The sequence below is a fragment of the Lolium perenne genome, chromosome 4 (assembly GCF_019359855.2).
Source record: "Lolium perenne isolate Kyuss_39 chromosome 4, Kyuss_2.0, whole genome shotgun sequence".
NCBI lineage: Eukaryota > Viridiplantae > Streptophyta > Magnoliopsida > Poales > Poaceae > Lolium > Lolium perenne.
In genome coordinates, this window is record NC_067247.2 from 381,369,127 (window position 1) to 381,382,374 (window position 13,248).

Here is a 13,248-nt window from a genome sequence, read left to right on the forward strand (position 1 = left end):
TCCACTTCACCAAAGTGTGGTAAGACACAAGGTAATGATATGGTGAGTGGTGATGAAAATTGCAATATTGATATTGAGCTTACTATTGATGATTCCTCATCTCTATCTCATTGCAATGCTTCATCTTCGGACTTAAACACATCTATCTCTAGAAATGATTTACATGCTTGTGTTGATAGTCCTTGCATATCATGTGTAAGTTGCTTGAATAAATCTCATGATGATATGCTTGATTTGTCTTGTGGCCATGATAAAAATGCTTCTATTTCCTCTAGTTGTTGTGTGGCTAACAATGTAGAGGAAACCAAAGATTCTATTGGTCAAGACAAGATCTTGAAAGGAGCCTCAAGTAACTCCTCATCTTTATCTCACGGTTCTCATATATGCCTTATGGCCAAGGGTTCCACGGTACCTCCTACCATGGAACCTAATATTTCTCGTGGGGATAAGGATGAGGAGGAATATGAAGAAGATGATTGGGTTGTCTCTCTACGCGATAAGGGTAAGAGTGTATTCAAGGTTCTTTGCAAAGATAAAATTGCTAGCTCTCACTTCTTTGAAATCTTGACTACCGCTATTGAGAGCCAAAAACTTATTTGGATGCATGAGAACACCATTGATAAAATGGGTGCTCTTGAACGAGAGTATGCCAATGATGTGGCATCTCTAAAGGATGAACTTGAAGAAGAACAAACCACCAAGGAAGCTCTTGAGGAAACCTTTGCTCTAGAATTGTCTAGAGAAAAGGAAAACCATGATAGAGCTATTGAGGTGGCAAATGAACTAAAGCTAAAAAATGATAAGCTTGTGTTTGTTAATACTAAACTCCTTGAGGATTTTGAGCAACTCAAAAAGGGCTCAAGGGTTATTGAGAGTGCGCTCACCAAACTCACCGAGTCGCATGAGCAACTTAAAGCTTCTTATCTAAAAGAGCATGACAACTTGCCTTCTCCCATTTCTATTAATAATGATGCTTGTGCTACTAACTCTACTTCTTGTGAAGCATCTATCTTGAAGGAGAATGTTGAGCTAAGGGCTCAACTTAAATTGCTAACTAGCAATTATGGGAAATTGGAAGAAAATCATGGAAAGCTTTCTAGCTCCTATGAGGATCTTCTAGCCTCTCATGATAGGCTAAAGTTAGCTCGTGAGGCTATAATATCTAAGGCAACACCTTATGAGCGTCATGTGGGTACTAGCACTACTACTCAAAATGTTATATTGCCATGTGCTAGTTCTAGTAATTCATCCACTCATAATATTGCTAAATCTTGTGATGAATTATCTTCCTTGCCTTGTTGCTCTAACAATGAAGGTTCTACTTCCTATAGTACTTGTGTTGTTACTAACCATGTAGAGGAAATCAAAGAGCTCAAGGCCCAAGTCTCTTCTTTGAAGAGTGAATTGGTAAAGAGTCATGAAGGGAAATGCAAACTTGACAAGATGTTGAGTGTGCAACAATCCCCCAATGACAAGAGTGGACTTGGATTCAACTCCAACAACAAGAACAAGTCCAAGAACAACAATAAGAAGAAGGGCCAAGTACAAGTCAAAGACCCGGCCAAGATTGTTTGCTTCAAGTGCAAAATTGAAGGGCATCATGTTAGATCTTGTCCTTTGAAGAAGAAGAAAAAAGGGAAGCGGCCTCAAGCTCAAACTCATATTCAACCTCAAGTTGAAGAAATGCCACTTCCCAAGAAGAATCAAGCCAATGCTCCCATTGTGGAGAAATCTAGTGAGAAGAAGGAGAAGAAAAGAACTTGCTACATATGCCGTGAGAAGGGCCACATATCCTCTTTTTGCACTATTGGTACCTCATCCAACTCTATCACCATTGATGATGTTTATTCTCTTCGTAAGGATGTGGGTGGCAATGTGTTTGCCAAATATGTTGGTGCTCAAAGTGGTGTCAAGAAAAGAACCATTTGGGTTGCCAAGCCTATTGTGACTAACCTCTTAGGACCCAACTTAGTTGGGGACCAACAATCCAAAACTTGATCAATAGGTGCTTGTTGGAGGGCATTGGAGACTTGGCTACATCATGCAGAATTAAGGGATCTTCATCATTTATATTATCTCAAGCCAAGTCTTTTGGCTATCTTGCTTCTATCATATATTCAATGTTCCTCCTTGCGGTAACATGTTCTCAACTCATTTATATTGAAAGTTACTCGCCCCTTTGCATGTGTTAGTTTTGTTCCTAACATGTGTTTGTATATGTTGTGCTTCCTACTTGTTTTTGCTTGAGAAATCAAGTCTATGCATGTTTGGTTGCACACCATGTATTTGTGTTTGTGTTGTTGGAGCCTCTTTGCATCTTGTTGTATCTTATATGGCTCTTATGAGCAATTAATGGACTATCCCATTTTGGGGAAGTGATATTCCTTTGGGAATTTCATGATCCTAACAATGTGTGTACATGTGGAATATCACTTAGAATTGATATTGCAAGATTATCTAGCCTCTATGTGGTATGTCATATTCATGAGAAATTCAAATTCTATTGTCCATTAATATCTCTAGTTGGATCTTATTTGCCTCTTGTGAAAATAAATTCCTTATCACATTATGGGGGAGTAATAAGCTTTGTGCATATTACAAGCCTAGAAAATGTGAACATTTGAGGTTGTGTCACATAGAATTGATATTGTAAATTATCTCTCTCCTATGTGGCATGTTTGCTCAAACAAACTCCAATTTGCTTAAATAGCTTCATTGCTAATATCTTTGTGGATCTTATTTGTGAAAGTTTTTCTTGGCATGGTTTTTCATAACGTGTCCCTCAATACATTTTTGGAAAACCATGTGCTTCAAGTCATACTATTAATTGCTTTGCATGTTGGTATGAATACTATTAATTGCTTTGCATGTTGGTATGAATACTATTAATTGCCTTGCATGTTGGTATGACTAAATGAAGCTATCAAGAAACTTTCTTTGCATGATGGTTAACTCTTATCTTTTACCATATGCTTTGTTCGTTGTAAATATGATCTTATGTATACTTACAAACTACCACCGGGAAATATTTCCTAATACCTCTTGTCCTAGGACAATTGGTAATGAATTATGAGGTAGATATTTATTGATCATATCTACATTGGCTCTTGTGTTTATATTGCCTTATTTATTGCCATGAATTTATTGTTCTTTGACTCCCATGTGTCTTACTTGCATCTTATGGATCTAATTTGTCTATTCAAACTTTTTTAGCATTTTTAGTAGATATAGGTAGCGTGATGATCCTAGTTTTGTGAATTTTGTATCCATATTCTAAATCCTAGATAATGCACTAATCTTGGGGGAGCTCTCCTATATTTGTTATAATGCTTAAACTTATCTTGGTCATTATCAAAAATTTGGTTTTGGGAGACATAAATTTTCTTTTTGGTACTTTGTTCCATCATAAAAAGTGTCGAGGGTTTGGTTTATTTGTTGGAACCTTGCTCTCTTGGGAGTTGGTTATCTCATTCCTTTGTGTTTAGGCTTAATTAGCTTCTTATAATGAGATAAGTCTTTGGAGTCAATCTTGTGTTGATTTGATTCTTTAATATAATTTGGGCAACCATTGTCTCTTGATTTATTTGGTGTTTTGTCCAAATTGTATCTTCCTTTGGTCCTTGAAAGTATTGTGCATGCATATTTAATATATGTATATCTTATGGCATGTGTCACTTTCTTTGATCCAATATATAGGGTAAACTCCATCAAATCCTAATTTGGCTAAGATGTGCATGAAATTCAATTTCATATCTATATGCACATAGAATTGTGGAGTTTGTCCTATATGTTGTAGTGTGTCTAACTACTTCGGACCCAATTAGTTTGGGGACCATTTTGTACTTACCTTTGTGTTAGGTACAATGGATATGCATTGAATGCTTGTCTCACTCTTGGAAAGAAGTGGTGACTCAATGGTAACTTGAGGCAAGCTAGGATGGTCAACGAACACATATCTACTACATCCACACCAATGCTATTTTGGTAACAAGTATCCTCTCATGCATATTTTTCTAGCATCCAACCATGTGGTTGCATCTTGGCATGAATCTCTTGATTTGCAAATGTTGTGCTTCTTGCAAAAGTCTTAATGAAACCTCTTTATTGTGAATGTGAGTAATTTGAGATGAGTGCATTTGTTGGGAAGTATTTTAAATCATGCTCATGATTCATCCATCCCGACTATGCCTATCTAGCAATTTTATTGCATATCAATTCTTCAAGGCTCTCACATGTGCAATATAGATGAAAGTGCAAACTTAGTTACTTCTTTTGGTATCCTCGTTTGTGATACTTGTTGCCTTTCTCAAATGTATCCCAACTATCTTCTATCCCTTGTTGATATTTGTGATGTATTTTAGTTGTTTGTGGTTGAAGTTCATGAATGTACAATAAGATAAAATTGAGCCTTTGGCCATGCTATTAAGCAAAAATTCTTATTGGTATATTGCATGACTTTGTCTTGGATATCATACTATTTTTCTTGCGTATCTATTGTGTGTGCATGTTTCTTTGTGGATAAATATCTTTGTGATATTGCCCACTTAGAGAAACTTATACACATAAGAGATGATACATCTCCTTTTGATATCTTATTTATTTATTGCGTGTTGATTGGTCATGATAAGCAATATAATTCATTGAAGACTATGATGATGCTTTTTGCTCATCCTTGTAATAGTCTTATAATATGCTTTATCATGCCTTTCACATATCCTCTTGGTTGAGCCTTTTATTATGGTGCCTCTTACTTGTTGCTCAACTATTTGTGTTGCAAGTGTTTAGCTTATTTTTCCATCTATGATCTATTACAAATGTTTGTGTTTTAAATGAGAGAGTGAGGATTCCATGTTATGCATATTGTATTCAAATGCAACATTTTAATTTATGCATGTACCTTGGGGAGCTTTCTCATTTTATTTAAGACACTATTTTGTGGTGATCATTAGAGTTTGATTCACTTGGTATCTTTTGTTTTGAATGATATTATGGGAGTTATGATTCCATGTTTGTGCACTTTATACTCCAATGCAAATTGTCTAGTTTTGTGCACAAACCTTGGGGAGCTTCCTCATATTATTTAGAGCAATCTTCTTGATCTTATCATAATATCTATCTTTCTTTTGGTATATTCTTTGCGGTTCATTTGGTTGCTTGCTTCATTTGTTGAAGCTTCTAGTCTTTGTTATCTTTTTGCAATCTTTGATCCTATCTATAGTGTGATTCCTTCCGAATATTCGTCATTGGATACGTGCATTTGATTCCACTCAAATTATGAGAAATGCACACGCTATGGAGGAACTCTCACTATATTGGCCTTCTAAATTTTTCACCCATTTCGGCAATTGGTGCCAATGGGGGAGAAGTTTGGAGGGTTTAAGGGAATTTGGTTATGCCTTTGCTTTGTGCTTAAGCATGTGCCTTTATTGCATTGCATCTTGTTGCTTTGCATAGTTGAATAGTTAGAGGAAACTCCACTAGGCTTTGAATGCCAATATATGCAATGAAATTCAAGGTCATTCACACATGCATATATTATGGGGGAGTTTGTTCTATATATTCAACTTGTTTGTTACTTCAATTCCTTATATAAACCCTCTCAAAGATATTGTCATCAATTACCAAAATGGGGGAGATTGAAAGTGCATGGAGCCCCCATGTGTGGTTTTGGTAATTAATGACAATCCCTATGGACTAATGTTTGCATTGAGTTATATTTGTAGGAGTTGTCCGTAGGCAATTCTTGAACCATTTGTTGGCTTCAAGGTTGCAATAAGAAGAATTTGATGAAGGATATCAAGTGTCAAGTATGTCTTGAAGATGAAGATGAAGTGAGCCCTCAAGTTACTTCAAGACATCAACATGTTTGTATTAGGTTGCAATAAGAAGAAATTGATGAAGGATATCAAGTGTCAAGTATGTCTTGAAGATGCAGATGAAGTGAGCCCTCAAGTTACTTCAAGACATCAACATGATGAAGAATGAAGAAATGAAGTGCAAGTTCAAGATGAGCCAACTCGAAGAGTTCATAAGCTTGAAGCTTGCCATGGAGAAATGAAGTGCAAGTTCAAGATGAGCCATCTCGAAGAGATCCTTTGCTTGAGTCTTGCCATCCATATGGTGATCATGGATATGTGAAGATGTGCCGAAGAAGAAGCTCTCCCATGGTGGATTATGGGGGAGCAATCCACATGGTGGTCATGGTTATGTGAAGATGCGCCGAAGAAGAAGCTCTCCCATGGTGGATTATGGGGGAGCAATCCACAAGACTTCGTCAAGCAAGCACAAGCAAGAAAGGCGTTCCATCTTGTTGAGGTCAAGATCATCGTCATCGAGCTCAAGTGGAATGCGCAAGTATAAGGTTTTCTCTTGATAGGGTTTCTTTCTCACCGGTCTCATAGTGTAGTTGGAGACCGGTTTATAGTTTAGTTGCCGTACTATCAAGAGGGCTCTCGAGTGAGTAACTCGATCGTATCGTTCGGAGAGAGCTCAAACCTTTGCATCCTTGCATCATCTTTCTTGGTTGTTATTTGGACCTTATCCATGTGATGTTTTAGAGCTTGTGTTTATTCTCATGAGAAGCTCTAGTTCATCGAAAACGGATTTCGCATAGATCACTTGTTGCATTTTCGAGTTTGGTTCATCATCTTTCTTGGTTTTTTATTTGGATCTTATCCATGTGATGTTTTAGAGCTTGTGATTATTCTCATGACAAGCTCTAGTTCATTGAGAATGGTTTTTGCATGGGCAACTTGTTGCATTTTCGAGATTGGAGGTTTTACCGGTATGTCTTTTTTAGATAGGTCAAACCTTTCATCATTTTTTTCTATCCTCCCTTGTTGGACTATGATGGTTTCCTGCATGATCTTGTAGAGCTTGTTCCTAGCTTCAAAACAAGCCCAAGATCATCAAAATCGGAGTCCGGATGCTAAAATTATGCCCGTTTTAGTTTTGGTGTTTCTGCAGTTTTCTGGGGGGCGGATAATCCGGCCCGAATGACCAAAACTGGGCAAATATCCGGCCAAATATCCGGCCCAGTCCAGGGGCGATTTTCGGGGGGCGGATAATCCGGCCCGGGGGCGGATTTTCCGGCCTGGGAGGTCCCAAACGGTCATATTTCGTTGGGAGGGGGTATATAAGACCCCCTTCTTCCTCCTTGGGCTGGTTGGTTCACTTTCTCTCTCTCCCCTCCATTGTTGTACTTCAAAGCTTGCCCTAGTTCTTGATTCCTCCCATGATTCTTGTATATTCTTGAGGGAAAAGAGAGAGGAGATCTAGATCTACATCTTGACCAATCAAATCCCTCTCTTTGTGAGGGGAATCCACTAGATCTAGATCTTGGAGAAATTTGGTGTTCCTCCTCTTATTTTGTTCTTCCTCTCTTATTCCCCCAATAGCTTTTGTAGCTTTGTTGGAATTTGAGAGAGAAGTACTTGAGCATCTTTGTGGTGTTCTTGCCATTGCATTTGGTGCATCGGTTTGAGTTCTCCACGGTGATTCGTGGTGGTGAAAGCAAGAAGGTTGTTACTCTTGGGTTCTTGGAACCCTAGACGGATTCTAGGCCTTTGTGGCGGTTTGTTGGGAGCCTCCAATTAAGTTGTGGATGTGTGCCCCAATCTTTGTGTAAGGCCCGGTTTCCGCCTCGAAGGAAATCCCTTAGTGGAACCGTGACCTAGGCCTTTCTGGCGAGGGTCACCGGAGATTTAGGTGAGGCGCCTTCGTGGCGTTCGGTGTGTGGTGTGAGTACCGCATCTTGGGGTGAGGCCTTTGTGGCGTTGGTGTGCATCGAGCAACCACACCTCAAGGTGAGCCTCTTGTGGCGTTCGGGAGCACTAAGCCACCGCACCTCTCCAACGGAGATTAGCACTCGCAAGAGTGTGAACTTCGGGATAAATCTTTGTCTCCCGCGTGCCTCGGTTATCTCTATACCCGAGCTCTTTACTTATGCACTTTACCTTGTGATAGCCATCGTGCTTGAAGTTATATATATCTTGATATCACATACTTGCTTGTATTGCTTAGCATAAGTTGTTGGTGCACATAGGTGAACCTTTGCTTAGAATAAGTTGTTGGTGCACATAGGTGAACCATAGTATATAGTCTTTGGGCTTGACAAAGTAAACGCTAGTTTTATTTCGCATTTGTTAAGCCCATCTCGTAAAAGTTTTAAACCGCCTATTCACCCCCCCCCCCCCTCTAGGCGACATATGTGTCCTTTCACTCATTACTCTAAATTTTAGTCAGCTCAATAGAGATACTCTTCATTTTTTGTTTGGAAGCTGGTGATAAAGTTTGAGTTTCAGAAAGGATATCAAGTAGATCATATTCAGCAATAAGCCCCTGCTTAAGCTTCCTTTGAGCAGATTCAATATTGGCTGACCAGCCTTTCAACCCTTTCCTAGTATTCCTCAATTTAAATTGCCACCTATCAAGAGAATTCTTGTGGTGACAAGGAACCTACCAGAACTTGGCAACCACTTGGTCAAACCCCTCAACCTTAAGCCACCATTTTTCAAATCTAAATTATTTAGAGTGAGGATTTTTCAAGGCACCAGTGTCCACAATAAGGGGAGTGTGGTCACTGCCAACCCTTGGCTTGGAAGCTAGATTACTAGCAGGAAATAAAGCCTCCCAACAAGTGGACACAAAGACCCTATCTAGTAAGGCCATGACTAAGTTATCTTGGTTATTTGCCCAATAGAACTGTCGGCTAGGATTTTTAAACTCCAGCAGATTGAATTTATTAATCCAATCATTGAAAAGGTTGGCCCAATGTTGGTTGATGTTACCAGTGTTCTTCTCACCCTTTTCTCTAATGAGATTGAAGTTACCACCAACTAGAGTAGGACCATGACACGCGTACAGCACGCGACCGTTGGGAACCCCAAGTGGAAGGTGTGATGCGTACAACAGTAAGTTTCCCTCAGTTAGAAACCAAGGTTTATCGAACCAGTAGGAGTCAAGAAGCACGTTGAAGGTTGATGGCGGCGAGATGTAGTGCGGCGCAACACCAGGGATTCCGGCGCCAACGTGGAACCTGCACAACACAAACCAAGTACTTTGCCCCAACGAAACAGCGAGGTTGTCAATCTCACCGGCTTGCTGTAACAAAGGATTAGATGTATAGTGTGGATGATGATTGTTTGCGTAAAAACAGTAGAACAGTATTGCAATAGATTGTATTTCAGTAAAGAGAATTGGACCGGGGTCCACAGTTCACTAGAGGTGTCTCTCCCATAAGATAAACAGCATGTTGGGTGAACAAATTACAGTTGGGCAATTGACAAATAAAGAGGGCATGACCATGCACATACATATTATGATGAGTATTGTGAGATTTAATTGGGCATTACGACAAAGTACATAGACCGCTATCCAGCATGCATCTATGCCTAAAAAGTCCACCTTCAGGTTATCATCGAACCCCTCCGGTATTAAGTTGCTAACAACAGAGACAATTGCAGTGAGTATTGCGCGTTATGTACTCAGGAACTCCACCCACGAACATAGCACCAATGTTTCATCTCTAGTGGCAACAAGACATCCATAATCTTAGAGATTTCTGTCACTTCCCGCATTCACGGAGACATGAACCCACTATCGAGCATAAATACTCCCTCTTGGAGTTACAAGCATCTACTTGGCCAGAGCATCTACTAGTAACGGAGAGCATGCAAGATCATAAACAACACATAGACATAACTTTGATAATCAACATAACAAGTATTATCTATTCATCGGATCCCAACAAACGCAACATATAGAATTACAGATAGATGATCTTGATCATGTTCAGCAGCTCACAAGACCCGACAATTAAGCACAATGGGGAGAAGACAACCATCTAGCTACTGCTATGGACCCATAGTCTAGGGGTAGACTACTCACACATCACTCCGGAGGCGACCATGGCGGCGTAGAGTCCTCCGGGAGATGATTCCCCTCTCCGGCAGGGTGCCGGAGGCGAGCTCCCGAATCCCCCGAGATGGGATTGGCGGCGGCGCCGTCTCGATAAGGTTTTCCGTATCGTGGCTCTCGCATCGGGGGTTTCGCGACGGAGGCTATATGTAGGCGGAAGGGCAGGTCAGGGGGCCACACGAGGGGCCCACACTATAGGTCGGCGCGGCCAGGGCTTGGGCCGCGCCGCCCTATAGTCTGGCCACCTCGTGGCCCCACTTCGTCTCCTCTTCGGTCTTCTGGAAGCTTCGTGGCAAAATAGGACCCTGGGCATTGATTTCGTCCAATTCCGAGAATATTTCTTTACTAGGATTTCTGAAACCAAAAACAGCAGAAAACAGCAATTGGCACTTCGGCATCTTGTTAATAGGGTAGTTCCAGAAAATGCACGAATATGACATAAAGTGTGCATAAAACATGTAGATAACATCAATAATGTGGCATGGAACATAAGAAATTATCGATACGTCGGAGACGTATCAGCATCCCCAAGCTTAGTTCCTGCTCGTCCCGAGCAGGTAAACGATAAACAAAGATAATTTCTGGAGTGACATGCCATTATAACCTTGATCATACTATTTGTAAAGCATATGTAGTGAATGCAGCGATCAAAACAATGTATATGACATGAGTAAACAAGTGAATCATATAGCAAAGACTTTTCATGAATAGTACTTCAAGACAAGCATCAATAAGTCTTGCATAAGAGTTAACTCATAAAGCAATAATTCAAAGTAGAGGCATTGAAGCAACACATAGGAAGATTAAGTTTTAGCGGTTGCTTTCAACTTGTAACATGTATATCTCATGGATATTGTCAACATAGAGTAATATAATAAGTGCAATATGCAAGTATGTAGGAATCAATGCACAGTTCACACAAGTGTTTGCTTCTTGAGGTGGAGAGAAATAGGTGAACTGACTCAACATAAAAGTAAAGGAAAGGTCCTTCAAAGAGGAAAAGCATCGATTGCTATATTTGTGCTAGAGCTTTGATTTTGAAAACATATAGAGAGCAATAAAAGTAAAATTTTGAGAGGTGTTTGTTGTTGTCAACGAATGGTAGTGGGCACTCTAACCCCCTTGCCAGACAAACCTTCAAAGAGCGGCTCCCATTTTATTTTATTTTTGTGTGGCACTCCTTCCAACCTTTCTTTCACAAACCATGGCTAACCGAATCCTTCGGGTGCCTGCCAACAATCTCATACCATGAAGGAGTGCCTTTTTATTTTTAGTTTTATTATGATGACACTCCTCCCCACCTTTGCTTTCTCAAGCCATGGCTAACCGAATCCTTCGGGTGCCGTCCAATCAATCACATACCATGGAGGAGTGTCTATTTTTGTTAATTAATTTGGGACTGGGAATCCCATTGCCAGCTCTTTTTGCAAAATTATTGGATAAGCGGATGAAGCCACTAGTCCATTGGTGAAAGTTGCCCAACAAGATTGAAAGATAAACACCACATACTTCCTCATGAGCTATAAAACATTGACACAAATCAGAGGTAATAAATTTTGAATTGTTTAAAGGTAGCACTCAAGCAATATACTTTGAAATGGCGTAGAAATACCATGTAGTAGGTAGGTATGGTGGACACAAATGGCATAGTAGTTGGCTCAAGTATTTGGATGCATGAGAAGTATTCCCTCTCGATACAAGGTTTAGGCTAGCAAGGCTATTTAAAACAAACACAAGGATGAAGCGGTGCAGCAAAACTCACATAAAAGACATATTGAAAGCATTATAAGACTCTACACCGTCTTCCTTGTTGTTCAAACTCAATACTAGAAATTATCTAGACTTTAGAGAAACCAAATATGCAAACCAAATTTTAGCATGCTCTATGTATTTCTTCATTAATGGGTGCAAAGTATATGATGCAAGAGCTTAAACATGAGCACAACAATTGCCAAGTATCACATTATCCAAGACATTTTAGCAATTACTACATGTATCATTTTCCAATTCCAACCATATAACAATTTAACGAAGAAGAAACTTCGCCATGAATACTATGAGTAGAGCCTAAGGACATACTTGTCCATATGCTACAGCGGAGCGTGTCTCTCTCCCACACATTGAATGCTAGGATCCATTTTATTCAAACAAAACAAAAAACAAAAACAAACCGACGCTCCAAGCAAAGCACATAAGCTGTGATGGAATAAAAATATAGTTTCAGGGGAGGAACCTGATAATGTTGTCGATGAAGAAGGGGATGCCTTGGGCATCCCCAAGCTTAGACGCTTGAGTCTTCTTGATATATGCAGGGTGAACCACCGGGGCATCCCCAAGCTTAGAGCTTTCACTCTCCTTGATCATGTTGTATCATCTCCCTCTCTTGATCCTTGAAAACTTCCTCCACACCAAACTTAGAAACAACTCATTAGAGGGTTAGTGCACAATCAAAATATATATGTTCAGAGGTGACATGATCATTCTTAACACTTCTGTACATTGCACAAAGCTACTGAAAGTCAACGGAATTGAAATATCCATCGAACATAACAAAACTGGCAATGCGAAATAAAAGGCAGAATCTGTCAAAAACTGAACAGTTCGTATTGACGAATTTTATCGAGGCACCAGACTTGCTCAAATGAAAATGCTCAAATTGAATGAAAGTTGCGTACATATCTGAGGATCACTCACGTAAATTGGCATAATTTTCTGAGTTACCTACAGAGAATTTTGCCCAGATTCGTGACAGCAAAGAAATCTGTTTCTGCGCAGTAATCCAAATCTAGTATGAACTTTTCTATCAACGACTTTACTTGGCACAATAAAACACTAAACTAAGATAAGGAGAGGTTGCTACAGTAGTAAACAACTTCCAAGACACAAAATAAAAACAAAGTGTTGTAGTAAAAAAACATGGGTTGTCTCCCGTAAGCGCTTTTCTTTAACGCCTTTCAGCTAGGCGCAGAAAGTGTGTATCAAGTGTTATCAAGAGACGAAGTGTCAACATCATAGTTTGTTCTAATAATATAATCAAAAGGTAACTTCATTCTCTTTCTAGGGAAGTGTTCCATACCTTCTTGAGAGGAAATTGATATTTAATATTACCTTCCTTCATATCAATGATAGCACCAACAGTTCGAAGAAAAGGTCTTCCCAATATAATGGGGCAAGATGCATTGCATTCAATATCCAAGACAACAAAATCAACGGGGACAAGGTTATTGTTAACGGTAATGTGAACATTATCAACTTTCCCCAAAGGTTTCTTTGTAGAATGATCAGCAAGATTAACATCCAAATAACAATTTTTCAGCAGTGGCAAGTCAA